The sequence below is a fragment of the Mirounga angustirostris genome, unplaced genomic scaffold, assembly GCF_029215605.1.
Source record: "Mirounga angustirostris isolate CCGP_5_RB_7025 unplaced genomic scaffold, mMirAng1.0.hap1 SCAF_1, whole genome shotgun sequence".
Taxonomy (NCBI): domain Eukaryota; kingdom Metazoa; phylum Chordata; class Mammalia; order Carnivora; family Phocidae; genus Mirounga; species Mirounga angustirostris.
In genome coordinates this window covers 29,971,304-29,989,530 of record NW_026991709.1, presented here as the reverse complement: position 1 = coordinate 29,989,530, position 18,227 = coordinate 29,971,304, and the positions used below count along the sequence as shown (strand labels likewise).

General features: G+C 35.4%; 1 pseudogene; it reads right to left on the bottom strand.

Annotated features, from left to right (window-relative positions):
- Positions 1 to 516: 516 nt before the first annotated feature.
- On the bottom strand, positions 517 to 1,272 carry LOC123863292 (enolase-phosphatase E1-like; annotated as a pseudogene).
- Positions 1,273 to 18,227: the final 16,955 nt, after the last annotated feature.

Below are 18,227 nucleotides of genomic sequence, written 5' to 3'. Positions count from 1 at the left end.
GAAACCTAACTCGTCTGATCTGCACTGCAGTAGTTCTGCCAGCTGCATTTTGCCCTCAGTAAGGGTGAGAGCTGTGGTTTCAAACAATTTCTGCATAGAAAGCGTCTTCAAATAAGTTTTCTTTTCACTGAACTGAGATTTTTTTTCACGTAGATGCCTGTGGAAGGCAATGTAAACATACACATATATACATTTGCATGCCCATGTGGGTGTGTACATATATCTTTTTAAAGTAAATTAGTTTTAGGGCTCCTGGGTGGCTCAGTCAGTTAAGCGTCTGCCCTCAGCTCAGGTCATGATCCTAGGGTCCTGGGATCGAGTCCCACGTTGGGCACCCGGGTCAGCGGGGAGTCTGCTTTTCCCTCTACCCCTCCCCCCTGCTCCTGCGCTCTCTCTCTCTCTCTCGCAAATAAATAAGTAAATTTTAAAAAAGATAAAGTAAGTTACTTTTACCATTAGAATAAAACTAAACTACAGGGACAACTCAGTGAGGACAGATTAGTCTTCCTCACAACACTAGGTTGAGGAAGGCAGGGGCAATTCGCCAAGGGATGTGATGAGGCTGTGGTTAGTCTTTTCATCATCTGTCAGCCCCATATTGCCAGGTCTCACCACTACAGCGACATGCACACCTGCGTCCTCAGAAGCACTGGCCTCTAGAGTCACGTCTGTCAGAAACAAGATGTTGTTGGTTGAGCACCGATGGCTGTTGGCAATCTTTTGGTAACTCTCTCCACTTTGTGTCCAATCTTGGTCTCAAAGTGACCATCATCAAGCTCAAGAATATCTCTCTTTGGGCGCCTGGGTGGCTCAGTTGGTTAAGCGACTGCCTTCGGCTCAGGTCATGATCCCGGGGTCCTGGGATCGAGTCCCACATCGGGCTCCCGGCTCAGCGGGGAGCCTGCTTCTCCCTCTGACCCTCTCCCCTCTCATGCTGTTTCTCTCCTGCTCACTCTCTAATAAATAAATAAATAATCTTAAAAAAAAAAAAAAAAGAATATCTCTCTTTGTAGAATGGCCAAATGATAGCTTCTGGGCCTCTATACTCCCTGAAGAAGAGATATACACCTTCATTCCAGCCTCGGTCCATTTCCTGACTGCGGGAGCTACATCTTCAAAGAACTCTGTTTTCAGGCCCCCAGCTGTGAATGCTGCTCTCCACAGACAGCCCTGCAGCTGTTTCAGTGCCCTGGTCTTTCGGTCCAGAGACATCTGCCAGCACACGTTATCCACCATGGCCTGGATCATCTGCTGCAGGTCATCTGCTCCCTTCCCAGATGTGGCAGATGTTACCAAATGGAAACTGTTGAGATGCTTCTAATTAAACTAATAAAACTAAAATAGTTAGATACACTGGGGCAGTGGTTTCTGAAGCTTGTACCAGCTTGTTGGGCTGATTGTGCACATCTCTTCTCACGACCACGATCGGGGACGAGATTTCATGTTGGTCACTTGAAATTCATCATGGCAGTAGTATTCACACCACGGGAATCATCAGTGTTACAAATCAAGTTGCCCTCTTCTCCATCCTGTCGTCTAAACGTTAAACAGCACCATTTACAGGTATACCACGACATGGCAGAGACTCTGAGGCATCCCAGAACTCGTAACTAATTTAATTCAACACCAGATTTATTCCTAGAAGTGACTTCCCTTGCGCAGTATATAATAATTAGGTGACCAAAGTGTTTTGTCTGGAACCACCACAACAAAAACACCCACATGAATCCAAAGACGAGGTGCTGCTTTATGTAATACTGGTTCTAAGCTAAAGCATGAGGAAGTAATGATGGAGGCTGGGAGTGTCCAGACTGATATTTTTATTGCAACTAAATCTTTTTTTCTTTAATTCTGGGACCATCACAATGTTTCCAATTTTTATTTTGCTAATGAAATCACTAAAAAAAACCTCTTGTCATCTCTCATCTTAATTTCATGACTGAAAGAACATTTAATACTAAGAAAAGTAAAATAAAAATAAAAATACATAATCTCTGAATACATTACAGTTCTTGCTAGGAAAGGAAATTTCGCAGTCTTACACTACCATTTACCACGTATTAGTACAAGCTTTGTCACAAGCTGGCTGAATACTTTGGAACCCGCACACAATAATTATATTCATTTTTCTTAACAATAAGTCACTGAAAGAAGAATATTCTGAAAAAAAAAAAAAAAAAACAGAAAATATCAAGCTTTGAACCATGTTGAGAGCTTTCAGTTGCCAGACAGAATACCCAGTTGCAATGACAAAGGCTGTAGAGTGTCTATTGCTCTCCTAGCTGAGGATGACTTTTCAGATCATCTAAATTTCTGGTTTCCTTCTCTAAGCTCACTCAAGTACATTTCTTATAAGAAAACATTTCTTCAGTATTACTTTTATACACAGACTATATGGCAATCTCCAAACACAAGTATGTAGTCTCCTTTCCAGTTATCTTTCATTAAAATTAATAGTCATTTTGATTCAACCCCTAGTCTCATGTACATTTCATGGAGTGTGATACTTTCTGTGTACTGGTAACATGTAGTTTCCAAATGAGCAAAATGAGAACCCTATCTAGAGACAAGGTAAACTGACTCAAGCCTGGCCTGATCAACCTGTTCTGGTAGCCGGTCGGGCACATTCTGGCATCAACACTGCCCTAGCCTTCAAACTATGATAAATATTATTTCAATGTCTTTTAAAAAGCGTTCATTTATTTTAAATGAGATTAGAGACCAGTATTCCTTATGTAATTACTTCTAGAAAACTATCGTCAGTGTATTTAAATGTTATTTTTCTACTTCTGAATATGTAACAAGGAACAGTGTGCGTATTATGTCTCATCTTCTTCTAATAAAAAAAGATATATGAGAAAAAACAAACTCTTGTACAGTAGTGAATCAACCAAGTAGACACAGCCAAGTGTGCATTTGGCATATTTAACAAAGCAGACCAATAGCTCTAAATTAACACTGAATTTGCTTCTGTAAAGGAGAATTATTATTGACATTTCCAGCTTGTGGGGCCACAGAGAGTGAATAAGTTGATTGTTGTTCAATTATTTAATTAAGTTCCAGGAAAGATGTGAATCACAAGACCTACCAGCATTAGCACTAAATTATAGAAACAGACCAGTATTGGTCAAAAAGCAGACTGCAATGATCACTGAGAATATGTTATAGATCGACTGTCTTTGTCTGCTAGTGTATTGACAGGGAACATGTAGAGAGCTAATTTTGAAGTTTTTAATTATAATGACTCAAAAAAAGAATAAGGAATCATGAATAGTTCATTGAGCTTAAGCACATAGGCTATTTTAGCATATGTGACCTCAAAAGAGCCACTAAATAGGTACAAACATAAAGAGTAAAAATATTCCCAAACCACTTTTGGCCCAGACAACATAATGAGTATTGAGAATAACAAGGTGCCAGCATTAATAGTAAATCAAATTACAATAGTGCCCCTTTTTCTTGGTTTTCATTTCCATAGTTTCAGTTAGCTGTGGTCAACTGTGGTCTAAAAGCGGATATCTGATCCTCCCTTTGAGGAGGAGAGGCCCATATAGGTCAGTAGTAGCCTAATGCTACGTCACAATGTCTGTGTCATTCACCTCACTTCCTCTCATCATGTAGGCATTTTATCATCGGACATCATCAAAAGAAAAGTGAGTGTAGTACAAGAAGGTATTTTGAGAGACCTCATTCGTACAACTTTTATTACAGTATATTGTTATAATTGTTCTATGTTATTATTATTTATTCTTAATTTCTTACTGTGCCTGCCTTATAAATTAAGCTTTATCATAGGTATATATATATTTATATGTCATAGGCATATGACATATATATTTATATATCATATATCATATATGTGTGTGTGTGTATATATATATATATGTATATATATATATATATTCAGGGCATATACATGGTTTGGTACTATCTGCAGTTTCAAGCATCCACTGGGATCTTGGAACAAACCCCTGTGGATAAGGGGGGATTACTGTATTGCCTCTTCAAACTATCATTTGGAGAAACAAATGTGGAAACACAAGAAATCCATTCACTTTTCAGGTTTTTAGATTTCTAAAAATGTTAAGATGTTTACCATATGTACATTATGAACATAATCCAGCTAGTACCAATGGTAAGAATGTCTGCATGGTGAAATTTGGACAGAATATCATATTCATTGCAACAAGATGTAAGCAATCTATGTAAAATATTTCTTTCAGGGACTAGTATATGTGCAAAGAATAGCTATTCTGTTAATTACCAGTGTGAAAGGATAACTACTTTGTTAATCCCCAGTAAGGTAAATATGTGTACCTAGTATCTAAATCTGTATCTGTATCTATGTCTATATATTCTTTATGATCAATTGCATCTATCATAGAATGACAAATGTGACCAATTAAGGAAAAGCAATAGACCCAATACAATTTTATTTCTTAAAGTTTTGGTTCCATACCACATGCCAAAATTCATCACTAAATTGAGATATACTGCCTTGTTTCAAACACCATTAGGTTACAGCACAGAGCTATAGGATTATAGGCAATGCGTTGTATTTGATTGCCCATTGCCAAATTCAGGTGACATAAGTCATGTTCCACAATGGTTATTTCCAGATCCACTATTAAGAATTATAATCAGTGACTTTGATGATTGAATCACGGACATGGTCATCAGTTTAGCAGGTAAGTTATGGAGAGGGACATCTCCAGCACAACAGAAGAAAAGAATGAGAATATAAAATAACCTTAAAAAATTCTACAAGTTTTCAGAATTAGTTATGATAGAATTTAAGAGGAACATATAAAGGTCATTGGATTATTTGAAAAAAAAGTTAAGGGAACATAAAACTGAAGAAATGCTGTCTATGTATAAATATGTTTGAAGAAAGTTTGAAGCACCATAGAGAATGGAGTAAAAAGTCAAATTTGGGTACCCGATGTACTTTAAGTTTTAAAGGAAGCAAGAGACTTAGTTACTTAAATGAGGTAATAATAGTTATGATGGTGTGGACAAAGGATTTGGAACTGGAGACCTGGGATTGAATCCAAGTTCCACACTTACTAACCTTGAGATCTTGGGTTAAGCTATTCTGTATCTCTGAATCTCACTTGAAAAATGGAGATGCTAATAATGTCTAGTTAAACTCAATAAAAATAATCGGGGTAATTTATGTAAAAACACATAGTAAATTTAAATCACTGTGTACTACTGTTGATTTTTGAAAATAATTTTTATAAAGGTAATAGTCAAATTATAGACATTTTATTCACATTGTATAGAATTTTCAGAAGTTTAAACATTTTAAGATTTTTAGATAATGTACTCTATCAGAAGGGCTTAAAAACCATTTCATTTTTTAAAATGTCTTAACCGGGGTAGCTGGGTGGCTTAGTCGTTAAGCGTCTGCCTTCGGCTCAGGTCATGATCCCAGGGTCCTGGGATAGAGCCCTGCATCGGGCTCCCTGCTCTGTGGGAAACCTGCTTCTTCCTTTCCCACTCCCCCTGAGAGTGGACCCTCTCTCACTGTGTCTCTCTCTGTCAAATAAATAAATAAAATCTTTTAAAAAATTAAAAAAATTAAAAATTATAAAATAAAAATAAAAATATATTTAAAAATGTTAAGATCATTTCGAGAACACAGATGAAGAGTAAGCATTTTTAAATTGCTAAAAAAACCCAAAGTTACATTTTGTTAACTATGGTATTGGAGTTTTAACTATTGTTTTAAGTCAAGGTTATTAGGTTCTGCCAGGCTATGAAATCTTTGATTTTCTAAGTTTAAAAAAAAAATAAAGATGACTATATGTTCATCAATCTGAGAATCTGAGAATATTCATATAAGGTCCAGACTACAAACAATTTAGATATTGTCGAAAAGATCTTTCAGGGGTGCCTGGGTGGTGTAGTCAGTTAAGTGTCTGATTCTTGGTTTTAGCTTGGGTCGTGATCTTGGGGTCGTGAGATGAGGCCCCACGTTGGGCTCCGTGCTCAGTTCAGAGTCTGCTTGAGATTCTTGTTCTCCCTCTCCCTCTGCCCCTCCTGCTCAGGCTCTCTATCTCTCTCTAAAATAAATAGGTAAATCTTAAAAAAAATCTTTTAGAGGGCCTTTCTGGTTTAATAGTTGGTCTTTTCTTTCTCTTCATCTCCTCCGTCTTTTCCTTCTTCTCTTTTTCCTCCTCTTCTCCTTCTCCTCCTCCTCTTCTTCCTTCTTTTTTCTCTTTCTCCTCCTACTCTTCTCCTCTTTCCTTTCCTCTTCCTCCTCCTCCAACTTTCTCTTTCTTCTCCTCCTTCTCCTCCTCCCTTTCCTCCTCTCCCTCTCCTTCTCCTTCAATCTGCTATCCCTAATTCATTGTTTTTACTAGCCTAAAGCCTCTACTCTGTTGATCTTTCTAATGAAGTAAATACATCGTTATATTGCTAGTGGATAAAGACTTAGGTTTTTATTTCTCCTTTAGTCTTAGGCAAAAGAAGTAGACACTGGTGGAAAAGTCAAACTTCTAGATTGAATGCTGAGAAAGGAAAATAGAATCCTATACAAATTGATGGCAACTTCTGCTTTCCAGAGACACAGATAGCTTTCGGTATATAGATGTAGGCATATTATAAGGTATATGAAATTGGAACCCCCAAATCCTATTTGGGATAAAACACTTATGGAACTAATGAGATCCAGGTATAAGTAAGGCTCAGAGAAAAACTGCTGAGGAAAAGGCAGAGACTTAAACATGTAATGTTAAATTTAATAATTTAAGCATTTTTCTCAAAACAAAACAAAACAAAACAAAACAAAACAAAACTATTTATGGTTTTCACTTATTACTGCTCCATGATCTGAACCCCACAGCCTTGATGTGAAAAATAATTTCTCTTGATAAAGTAGTTTAATTTGCATATGTGGTTTACTACATACACAGATCTTTCTACATATCCTGATTTATTGGCATGATAATTTCACTGATCCAGAAGAATTTATAAAAAAATTGCTTGGTAATATGAAATCTGTTCAGGAAGATTAGAAAACCATATTATATTCCCAAAAAATTATACTATCATTTATAACAGTTGCATCCAAACTAACTAATATTTACTCAATTGCAAACAATGTTACATGAGGCATTTTAACCCTAAATAAACATGCTATTTATGCAAATAATGTAAGTGTTGGGGAAACAAACAAACAAACAAAGATGCCAAAGTCCCTTAGCAACAAGGAGCCAGAATACTTCTAAGGAAATTAACTTCACTAAGTCAATAAAATAACCTAAATCCATTAAATTTATAACTTCTATATTTAACAGATGATACTATTCAACAATTCTACCATTTTTTCTGCACCTGACAGGATATCAGGTCTTTTATTTTTCTTCTTTTTTCTCCTGCAATCAAACTCTTCTTGCTACAAGATTAGGGTATCCTAAATCTTCCCCTATTCTCAGTATACATCCAACAAAAGCATAGCTTTTTACTGCTTGTGGTTTCTAGAACATTGCTTTTAAGATATTAATGTACAGACCATTCACCTGGGGATCTTGGAAAAATGCAGGTATTAATTCATCAGATCTGGGGTGTGGCCCCACATTCTGCATTTCTAATAAGCCCCCAGATTATGTTTATTCTGCTCTCAAGTAGCAGCAAGGTCTTAGACACAGGAAGAAGGTGTATTCCACCAAATCTTTAAACCATGACAAAAGTTTTGATATTAAAAATCTTGCAAATCTGAATAGTTCAATAAGAATATAATGTACTGGGAATTATGCCTGTGTCCTCAAGAAGTAGCTAAGGAAACTGAACTAAGCAAAATGGCACTACCCACAGAGGTCAGTGCCCCTGTATTCCTGTCAAGAGGAAGTAATGCTTTAAATTTCTCGTTAATACTCATAAAATATTTACTGGAGAAACAATGTAATGCACTATAGATGGGCTAGTACTCTATTTTGAATCCTATGGTACCTCTCAAAACTTCTTCTGGAAGCAGGTTTTGAATAAAACCTGATATTAATAAACGCTCTACCTTTTTAAAAATATTACTATTAAAATCATCATTAAGGACAAAATTGTGAGCAAAGGCTATAATTGAGGGCATTTAAAAAACAAATATAACTAATTATAAAATATTAATTATAAGATACGTTAAATGAAAATGCCATAAAGATTGACGCACCTTCTGCTTGCTAGATTAATGGTAAACAACGTTATCTATTTTTGTTATCTTTAAATCTATGGAACGAATAGACAGATGGAATTAACATTGGGTTGGAGAAGGAGAAGCTCTAAGTAAAATTATCACTTGGGATCAAAACCTCCATGGCCTCTGTCCTTGAGCAGTTAAATGCAGACAATAACTCACTCATAAAGAGTTAGAACAATGAAATGAGACAACGCATAGGAGATCCTTAGCACTGTGCCTATGGTTAGCAACTATAATTACTAGCTTCAATTACTATTATTGTTTTTTTAAATTCAATTTATTAACCTCTACTGTATCATTAGTTTCAGAGGTAGGGTTCAGTTATTCATCAGTTGTATATAATGCCTAGTGCTCATTACATCACGTGCCTTCCCTCAATGCCCATCACCCAGTTTCTAGTATTCTTAGCAATCTGAGTTTCTGTGGAAAATTACATAAATGAGGATGTATTTATAAAGCACCTTTAATGTGCTACTCCCAATAAGCACAATAATATCTATTCCACCGTTTATTGAATACGTACATCATATCAAGCATCGTGTGAAAAGCAGTAAATAATCTCTTTTAACCCTAATACATGTCCAAAGTTTATATTTTATTTAAGAGTTATCAAGTCCAGAAAAATACGGTGGTTTACATAAAATCCCTAGAGTTCATGCACAGCAGAACTGGTATTTCAGCTTAGATTTGTCTACCAGTTCTTGGTCGTTCCACTACAGTGGTGTTTAAAACTCTGCCTTTGTGGTTTTGTCGTCATCTGTGAAATGCGATTAATAATGTGGTCCACACACATTGTTTTAAACATTAAATCAAATAATGAATAATAAAAAGCCAGTACAATGCCTGACACAAAGTTAGCAACCAACAGACAATCTCTACCTATAGATGAGTGATGGCATGAATATTAGATTTGAAGCGGGTTCTGCTTCCAATAGCAACAGCTATGGTAAGGTTTCCAGTCTTAGACTTTGTCATCAGCTTCTCCTCTACCCTTTACCACTGTCTATGCAGAGTTTCCCATCATGCCTTTGCTTCTGTTTAGCCAGATATAACATAACATTATTGTGGCAAAATAAGCATTCTGCCTTTTTGGGATTCCCGGCAGAATATTCCAAACCCAACTTTCCTTTTGCTGATGCTGTTAATTGCACAAATGCTCACGTCATCTTGTTTAGACTGTGGTTTCATCCTGTTTTGACTATCATGTTGCCCTTCTGCTGGTCTCCCTGTCGACAGACTTCAGCTGGTACACACTGCGCCTCTGAGTCTGATAGACATCAGCTGCAGCAAATAGACAACTTCTAGCTAGCTGCCAGACACAAATTCGTATTAAATTGTACTTTTAATTCGCCTTCGGAAAATATTTTTAGATTTATGTATGAAAGATGTCCTTTCATCTTGACCATTTAGAAATGTCTAATCCTCCTTTTTCTCATATATGCTGAATTAAGTGGCATGAAAAAAACTACCAATGGTCCTTTCTGTGATATGTTCCTATGTGGTGCCTTTTATAAAGCTACCATTTATCTTTTATTAGCACTTTCAAGGCTGATGAAATTGGATTTATTACATGTACAGTAAAAAGAGAAGACAGGGATGTCAGAATTGTTAATGTTCTCTCCTAACAACAACAAAAAAGCAATTTGCTGGCCCTCATCCAAACAAATTCCATGAATGCTGGCCAGTTTACTGTAGCTTTGCTACAACTGTGCATTCCATATCTTCCATCTTGCTTCCCCTTTTATATTTGTGCTTTTAGCTTATAGGAATCATAAAGACCAAATTTTAGGGACACTGAAAAATGCAGAGGAATTCTGTTCAGGTGCACAGCAGAGTGCTAGAAATCTGTGTATGGAAGTCAGAAGCTCTGTCATCTGGGGTCACATGTATCTCTGAGTCCAGAATGCTATCACATATCTGGGATAGTACGAGTCTGTAATTGTTTCTATCTGGTTCTTCTCTGTTCCAGTGGCTCATGCACAGTGCTACAAGATCTTAGTTCTCTAAAATGTTGTTTTTTTATGTTGTAGACATTTCCTTTTTTTGGCTACCTGGTTTACATCACCCCTCTTCTGTTCCTAACACAACCCCTATTTCTGTTAGAAAATTATCTCTGCTCACTATGTGTAGTCTTGATACTGTGAAATCCAGCTGCCTTCCTTCTACTACTGTAACAGAAAGGATCAGAGCTTTCTACTCACCACTTAGATATAGCTAAGGAGTGGGCATGTGGTTTATATCCGACCCATGAGAGACATTCCCTTCAGGGACTTAGAATCTTGGGCAAGTGTCACAAAAGTAGAAAAAATAGTTGGGGTTTGTTTTTTTTAATTAGAGAGGCCCCAAGCAAAAAGGGGGTCCCAACTGGAACATACTTATGAATACTCTCCTATAATTCCTACTTCTCCTGTGTCTGGGGCTTCCCAAATCCTGCCCCTTTGTCTTTAAATTTCCCTTGGAATATTTGAGCTCTTATTACAATTCCAATATTTTCTTTTTCTTATTTTAGCAAGACTTGAACCAAAAACTCCAGATGTATACAACTCAGGAACTGTGCATGATGACATTTTCCTACTTCAGAATTTTTTATTAGTATGATCATCTACAGAATGAAGTATCAATCCCTTAGAATCTGGATCAGTTCTATTCTCCAACATTGCTAGTTACTTTTACCCAAACAAACGCTTTGCTTGAAATGGACTGATTTATTCCTTTGTGCTTTTGTGTGTGTGTGTGTGTGTGTTTATGTATCTTCATTTCCCTGAATGGGATACCCAGTACCCATTCCTTCCTAATTTCTTCCTTTTTCCTCTTATTGGAATCTTACCTATTTTCAAAGTCCAAACCAATTCCCCAGTCCTTCTGTAGAGCCTTTTCTTTAGTATTAAATCCATGATGGCATTGTCTCTGTTCAAATTTTATAACAATCACTGCTGTGTAGTGCTAATATTCAGTTAGTTTCCTTAGCAGTACTAACTCAACAAATTCTTATATTTTCCTGTGTGCCTTATTTCATCAACTAGACTTTAAATTCTACCATGGATGGGTCCAAGGTTTGTGTCCCATTGAATTCCTGCAGTGCTTAGCATATTGTCCCATGAAATACTTTAATTTAATTTGCATTTTAGTTCTCAATATTTAATTCCTCTTTGCATTTAGGGAATTCTTGCTGTGAGATTTTTTTCCTTTTTATATTTTCTTTTTTTTTTTAAAGATTTTTTTAATTTATTTATTTGACACACAGAGAGAAAGCACAAGTAGGCAGAGAGGCAGGCAGAGAGAGAGGCAGAAGCAGGCTCTCCACTGAGCAGGGAGCCCGATGCGGGACTCGATCCCGGGACTCCAGGATCATGACCTGAGCCGAAGGCAGTCGCTTAACCAACTGAGCTACCCAGGCGCCCTCCTTTTTATATTTTCAAAAGTAATTATTTGGGTGACTACTTTCCCATGCTCTGTAATTTACATGTATTAATGATGTCATTTTTCTTTTTTAAAGCATTTTACATTAAAGAAAATGTAGATTGTGTATATGATGGCTTCCAGTCACAGTAAAGCAGAATGTTCAAATATTTAAGAAACGACCTTAGTTTGGTGGTTTTATAAACTAATAATAGCTAATGGTTATTGAACACATACCAAGTGCCATTCAGTGCACAAAGTTCATACTGGAGGGGGTACTATTTTTATCCACTATATTTACAGGTGAAGAAACTGAAATTAATGATTTTAAAGAGCCTATCCAACAATCCCCAGCTAATAAGGGGTAGAGTAAGAATTAAAAATCAGCCTGCCTCCAGAGCTCCAGCACTGAACAACAAGGCCATGCCAGCGTTGTTGTAGTTTCTGGATCTAGATCAACAAAGGACACATCAGAATTTAAAAAAAAAAAAAATTAAGAAGACGATGATTTAAAAACTATCCCCAGTGATTATAGAGTAACTTTATTTACATGGTGATTCATACAATGTCATTTTGACAGGAGCTAAAAGGATTGACTGCTCTTAAGATACCAAGGCAGGTCTATAATCGAATCCTCTAAAAGACTCGAACTATTCTTTTTCAGAGCACATTCTAACTACTTAAATGCTAGACTCTCTTTTATTCCAGAAAGCATGTGGCATTTTTATGCCAAATCTCAAAAAGTGGATTTAAGCTAAGCTATTTTTTGAATACTGGACAGCATGTGCATTCACAATCATTAGGTAGAAAATATTGCCCCTTTAAGAACACTGCACAGATAGTCTGGAAAATCCTCCAAGTTAAAGAACATGAAGGAGACAATTCAACTAAATTCAAAGTCTGATCCTTAAGTGGATCTTAGATGGAAAAAAATGCCATAAGGTATGTTATCAGGACAACTGGCAAAATTTAGATACGGACTGGATATTAGGTAGTATGGCGTGAATGTTAAATATCCTGAATTTGACTACACTGTGGCTATGAAACAGATTATACTTGTTATTAGGAGATAACCTTTGAATTACTTAGAGTAAGGGAATATGTTGTCTGCAGTTTGCCATCAAATGAGTCAATAACAATAGTAACATATTAATATATACATGAATAGAGGATGCTAAAATAAGCCTGTTAAAATGTTAATTTGTGAATCAAATTGAAGGTCATATGTGCACTAATGCACTATTTGAAATTTTCTGTTAAGTTTGGAACTTTTAAAAACATAAAAAGTTTACAAATAACTGTATAAAATGGTAAGAACACTTTAAAATGGTTTACCTCTTTGGGATATAAAATATTTTCTAAAATATCCCAACTCCTTTGGTATAAATACTTCTATTTATATGAATTAAATGCCTATTTAGGTAGTTTTTTCTTATTATTTTCTTATAAATTTCTTAATGATTAATTTGAAGTCACTTAACACAGTGAGTGCTTTTTAGTATATGCATTAGGTAGTGTTTTAAATATTCTAAAAATCTGAAGTGGTTCAACTATGTATCAACTATAATATTTAGTGGAAAATAAAATCCATCTTCTTCAACTCATTTTTCCTTGGTTTTATAAAGTTGCTCGAATGATAAACTATAGCATGGCAAACTATAGTAAAACATTGTAATAAAAATGCACTATCCAAATACCTTACATGTAGATGGTAACATGTAGATGACACAAGAAAAGGCATTTTGTCATATAATAAAACCTAACATAATAAATATTATATACAATTCCATAATTAGAATCAGATAATTCAGTACCCTGCTCTTAACCATTGATAGAACATTTTGACAGAAAATCACTAATAATATATAAGATTTGAATAATACTATCAACCAAATTGACCTAATTGATATTTGTAGAACACTCTACCCAAAAGCAGAATATTCTTGTCAAGCATATAAGGAACATTTATTGAGATGAACTATATCCTAGTTCATAAAGTATGTCTAAATAAATTCAAAATGATTCATGACTTACAAAATAATTTTTCTGACCACAATGGAATTAAATTAGAAATCAATAAAAGAAAAATACCTGGAGAATCTCCAAATATTTGGAAATTAAATAATATACTTCTAAACAACCCATGGGTCAAATGAAAATCAAAGTGGGAATTATAAAGTATTTGGACTCTCTAAGGGAAAATAGAAAGTTATGTGGACTAAATAAAAATGAAAACACAGACTGCAAGCAAAAAGCTTAACAAAATAAAGCTATTAAAAACAGTCAGTATTTTCTCCACCCCAAAGAATTTTTTAAATAGTTAAGACTTTAGACTAAAAAATTAGCACACTGTTTAAAAGTAATGAACAAAGTATTCAGTTAAGAGGATGATAGTTCACTCATAAAAGGGCCAAAGTCAAGAATGTAAGAGCCCAAGATGGTGTTGGTGGCAGAGAATTTGTTTTTAATCTAATATCGCACTGGGAAGAATTCAATATCTGACACGTGGGATAAATCTCATAAAACGTTTAACTAGTAGAAACATATTAAAACATTTCAGACCAAACTGAAGCACAGTGGAAGATCATATAGGAAATCCCTCATTGATAGCTACCAATATATAATGTATTAATCACATCTTCAAAGTCATTTATTCATTCATATAACAAATATATTCTGAATGACTATAATTCCTGTTCAAATAAATATTAATCAAACACAAGTAATAATTAAAAACAAATATTCAAATGGTACATCATTACTAAATATAAGATATAATAGAGATTGTTACTATATCTCATCTATCAAGTGGGGCAAAGCTGATTCCAGAACTAGCTCTTAGTTAGTCTCATTGGTTCCAAATTCAAGAATCCCAAGTGTCTACTCATGCTGTTTCTTAGCTATCTCCCTTTTGTCTTTTTTTTAAAAGATATTATTTATTTATTTGAGAGTGAGAACACAAGCGGGGGGGTGGGGAGGAGAGATAGAGAGGGAGAAGCCAACTCCCCACTGAGCAGAGAACCTGATGCAGGGCTCCATCCCAGGACCCATGACCGAGCCAAAGGCAGACACTTAACCAACTGAGCCAACCAGGTGCCCCTACTCATGCTGTTTCAAAAGGACTTCTCAAAAGTTAAAAAGTCAAATGTTATGTGTGCTTTATACATATAGGGTACATGGTCTTGGATTTTAGAATGTGAATTCCAGATAAAAACATAATATATTCTTTAGATTAGGAACCATGAATTTTTAAAAACCAGTTTAAATGAGCAAAAGTAAGGAACAAAAAGTAGAACTGTGTTGGAAAAGCTTATCAACACATTTGACAAAGTACTGACAATATGGAAAACCCTGCATTGAAAAGCCCTGCATTTCATGAATAGCCCTGTATTTCATAAAGAAATTGACATGATGAATGCAAATTATGTGGTTCTGGGAGAAAAACAACTAAGAATCATTGTAGTATTTATCAAACTAAACATATACATGAATGATCATTCTGCAACAAATAAAAATTGAATATATGTTTCTGTGTGTGTATCTATTAGTGTTGTCTATGACATAATGCATTATATATTGTGTTTGCAAATATCTGTTTTGTGTACACTCATAGAAGCTTCTCCTTATTTTATTTTTATTTTTTAATGATTTATATATTTATGTGTGTGTGTATGAGAGAGAGAGGGAGCACATGGTGGGAGGGGCAGAGGGAGAGACAGAGAGAGGACCTCCGGTAGACTCCCCGCTGAGTGTGGAGCCTGACCCCGGACTCAATCCCAAGACCCTAAGATCATGACCTGAGCTGAAATTGGGAGTTGGATGCTTAACCAACTGAGCCATCCTCGTTATTTTAAAAATGACTCACTTTATGTATCATACAGAATGTAACACTAAAAATTTCTATTTGAGCTTTGCCAATATTGCCCTATTAAAAAAACAGCTTCTCAAGATTATTTTTAGATTTTTCATTATGCAAATTCCTAATTTTCATTGCTTCAAGTAAGTTTTAAGACTTAGAAGAGATAAGTATTAGGGCTCTAAACTATCAAGAAAAAGTAACAAGTAACTTGTTTTTGTGGTCAACTCAATAATATGTTTCTTGAGTATTCATTTGTGCCGAGAACTTTGCGTTGTATACTGACAGTCATTGTAAAAATGGTTTCTTATTTATTACATATAAGATATAATTTCTTTTGCTTTTGTAAATTTGTGAATACATAGACTTAGTTGAATTTTTCCAATAGATGTTAAAAGTTATTTTCCACATCTTGGTCCATCAGAATTCTGTAAACAGCCACCACAAATCTAATCAAAATATTATTTTTATTTAACAAATGGAATTATCTCAGTAATTTGAAGAATGGAATGCAGTGGCCAATGAAGAGATTGCATATATTTACATAGATATACAAATCTTCTCATTGAGGAGGTCATATAATAAGCAGTGTAGACTAAATTCATATTCTAGGTAAATACCACAACAAAATGACCGGTGGGTATTTGGATAGTTCTACTATCAAGACGACAATAGGAGCAATGCTATTAACTTTGGACACTAAATCTAGCCAGCACAAGGATAGTGGGCACTTTCAATTAATTTTAACTGACTGAAAGAATTAGATTTAACACTGTCTTTCCTTGAGAGTGGCTGTGCCTGTGTGTGCATTTACAAGTGTACAAGAGTGAGATGAGGAGGAAGAAGGAGAGGAGGAGATAAGGGAGAAGGGAAAAACCAGGTGTGTAAGAACAGAGGACAGTACCTAAGTGTTCGGGGTACAAGTTAAGCGCAACTGTGAGATACAGGTAACTTTCTTTGTGAGTTCACTTTTGGTATATTATCACCCAGCATGTCAATGTGTAGTTAACATCTCTGTTAAACGTACCCATACAACACCTATCAAGGTCTAAATGAAAACTGTCGACTCAACACTCTTGTGTTTCCACATAACATTGTCTTTTAAAAGTTTCTTTCTTCATAATTCTCAGATAGAACACTCTATGCCACAAATTTTCATTTTCCTTAAAATGTTATAATTTTGCTGAAATATCTGATAAGTGGTGGTAATCATATATTACTACGTACTAGCCTGTTTTGGGAGGAGGGGGCTACATGTGTGATCCTGCCACACTTTGCCACCTGTTTCTCAGTGAGTAAAAGAAGATAAAGGAAATTATTTTGTTGATATATTTGACAGCTTCAGACTATATATTCAGACCTAATGAGGGATTTGAAACCACCTTTTGTTATAAATGTGAGAACTGAAATCTCATGAGGTAAATTTACTTGCTCAAGATCCCACACCTTGTAAAAGTTAAAAAAGTCCTAACCCATTTCTGCACTTCTTGACTCTGAAACTGATTTTTGATAAGACACTTGCGTTCACACTTTCCTGTCACACTGGATTTAAGAGACATGTGCTTTCTCCCAAAAATTGAACCTAGTCTATCTCTTTGTTCTTACTGTCTAAATCTGTATGAGTCTGACTGATGCATTTTTGAAAAACTACCGCTTTGATCAAGTTTTCCCTCAGACGAAGACTACCCAAATTTTATACTTCTGAAACCTGTCCTTGTGCTAGAATTTTAGGTATAACCCATCCTCACCTTGACTATAAAATGTCTAACATTAATCTCGAACAAGGATTTCCCTCTCCAGGCGGCCATCTTGTTCTTGGCCACCTCCCTGACCCATCCTTCCCCACTTCCACATGCACTCATACCCTATGAACACCTGCCATCATCATTTTTACTTGTTTATCTTTTCTTTACCTCAAATGGCTTTTTCTGCCTTTTTTCTACTTATCCAAATTGTACCACCCTTCCAGGAACATATCAATTCCCAAATGTTTCTAGAAGCCTACCTCCATTACATCTAGTCAACAAAGACTACTTTCCTTTCTTAAGGGAGCATTTCTCTTGTATCACCATTCTATATAGCACTTTATGATGTAGTAAGTGGTGTCATTTTTCAATTGTTTTATGTATTTAGGTGTTGTCTCCACAATCAAAGTTGTTAATTTCTTGAGGGCAAAGACTGAGGCTTATACAAATTCTGTAATCCTTGTCATTAATAAGTGTGCTATAACTTCATATTGATTTTAACAGAGAGCAGGAAATAGTCTGACATAATATCCAACAGTCCTCAAATTCTATGCTTATTTAGAGACACATTAAATTGAAAATTAGTTCAATAAGTCTTTACTTTCTTTGGATATAATATGAAAGTACTTTAATTAATTCATTGATTTGTGTTAAATATTTTCAGTCTTATGTAGAGCATTTCAGAGTGAAAGCATTACATGAAGTCAAAGTTATCAATCTTATTGGTGGTCATTGTACTTGTCTTCCCAACATTCATTTTTATTAATTTCAACCTTCCCCTTATGTATAGCAATCATGTAATTTGAAAGGGATTGATTTCTTCTTTCTTCCTCCATTTCATGGATTGCTTTGACTAGTCTAAACAAATCAGTATTCTTTCTATTCCAGTAAATTCCAGTAATCCTGGCCTGAGCCAGTCAGCACGTGGGATTCCCCTGGCTACAAAGCTGGTTGCATGTTGATCCATTAAGCACAAAACTTAGTTAATTTTGCCTAGACAAATTCTTCTCTTTATAAGTACATGATCCAATAA